Genomic DNA, 2,205 nt, shown 5'->3' on the forward strand with positions numbered 1-2,205 from the left:
CCTGTTTCCGGCCCGGAACGTGGCAGGGACTCCAGATGCTACCACGATGCTCAAAGTGCCACAGATCCCAGATGCAAAGATTGTTTCCTGGCAAATTGTGTGGTCCCTGGGCTGAACACGTGGCCCAAGTCTTTTTTTTTTTTTTTAATTTGTATTATTGAACTATAGTTGACATACAAGGTTATATTAGTTTTTGGTGCACCACGTAGCGATTCGACAGCTCTGTCCATTACTCAATGCCCCCCACAATGAGTACAGCTACCATCAGTCACTCTACAGTGTTATTACAATATTTCTGACTATTCCCTATGCTGTAGTTCTCATCCCCGTCACTTACTTAGTTTAGAACTAGAAGTCTGTACCTCTTAATTCCCTTCACCTATTCCACCCATTCCTCCCTCTCGCGACCACCAGTGCGTTTTCTGTATTTATGAACCTGTTTCTGCTTGTTTGGTTTTTGTTGTTGTTGTTGTTTTTTAGGTTCCACATATAAGCAAAATCATATGGTATTTGTCTTTCTCAGGCTATCTCATTTCACTTAGCATGGTTCCCTGTTGGTCCATCCATGCTGCCACAAATGGAAAGATCGCATTCTTTTTAATGGCTGAGTAATATTCCATCATATATACACACCACAGTCTCTTTACCCGTTCATCTATCAATGGACACCGAGATTGTTTCCGTATCTTGGCTATTATAAATAATGCTCCTGTAACAAACACAGAGGTGCATAGATCTTTTAGAATTAGTGATTTCATTTTCTTTGTGTAAATGCCCAAGAGTGGAATTACTGGATCATATGGTATTTCTGTTGTTAATTTTTTGAGGGCTGTCCAGACTGTTTTCTATAGTGACTGCACTGATTTACATTCCTACCAACAGTGCACGAGGGTTCCCTTTTCTCCACATCCTTGTCAACACTGGTTATATTTTGTTTGTTTGTTTTTTTCTACTAGTCTGTCCCAAATCTTTATAAACACAAAATACATCCCTCTTTTGCCGTATCACAAACAACAACATGGGACACAGATAAGGTAGGAGAGTTTTGCTTCTTCCGGGGAAAACAGAATGAATCGCCATTTGTCGAAGTTGAATGAAGGTGGATAAAACCAAGACATCCTCCAGTTTTAAGTGTACTGGATTCTTCACAGCCATGTGTGCCATGTGTGAAGGGTCCTCTGGCCTACTCTTTCAAGCAACAGGCCAATTATTTTAAGTATAGCAATATAATTTTTAGTGATAAAGGCAGTAGGCCACATGCCAGCCTTTTGCCAAAGCCTTAGAAATGTCTAGTAAAGCCTTCCTCAATTAGATCAGTATCTCCTTCTTCCTTCACTCAACATCTGGATCTTCTTTTAAAATGTAAGTGCAAGGATCTATAGACAAAGCAGTCATTTCCAGTCCCAGCTGTGTGTGCCCTCCAGCACCTAAGTTTTTTTTCTGAAACATTTTGGTGGTTTTTTTTTAATGTAACAGATAAAAGTATACAGACAATATGATATATAAAATCACTTCCAACTACAACTTTCTACACATTGCTATTTGGCAGAGAGAACGGAAAAGGCGGTATTCCCAGGAGGAACAAATCAGTTGTTCTATGGAATTCCATGTCTCAGGGAAATAAAGATTTGAACAGGCCTCTTATTAAACATCAAGCAGCAGGCTGTTTCTTGGTTTCCTCGATGTTTGGAGCAAGATACAGAGAAATCAGATTTTGAGCAATTTTGGATAAAGAGGTGAAGGAACGTTTGAGAGTATTCAGAGAGACAAAGAAAAATGAAGTTACGATTCTGAACACTTTTGTGGTATAGGCTCTTTTGAAAATCTAAGGAAAACTGCACGTATGTAAAATTCAGGGATTACCTGTACAGTTTCAGGAGGATTATTCAAGCCATTTTCAGAATTTTGCTCTAGACTCTACATCTCTAGAACCATACAACTCATTCACTATCACCTTCCAGATCCTCTCTCGTACCTGCTCTATCTTAGTACCAAAAAGATCCTCAATACATATTTGTTTAAAGAAACCCCCCTTCTAGGATCTCATGGATTTGTGAGGAAATCATATCAAAAGGGTTAGATTCTAACTAAAACGAATACTCTTTTAAAGGCATTTTTTTGTGTGTGTAGATTATGTCCTAGTCAAGGAAGGAAGGAAGGAAGGAAGGAGAAAGAAAGAAAGGAAGGAAGGAAGGAAGGAAGGAA

This window comes from Phoca vitulina, unplaced genomic scaffold, assembly GCF_004348235.1.
Source record: "Phoca vitulina isolate PV1807 unplaced genomic scaffold, GSC_HSeal_1.0 scaffold1, whole genome shotgun sequence".
Classification (NCBI taxonomy): Eukaryota; Metazoa; Chordata; class Mammalia; order Carnivora; family Phocidae; genus Phoca; species Phoca vitulina.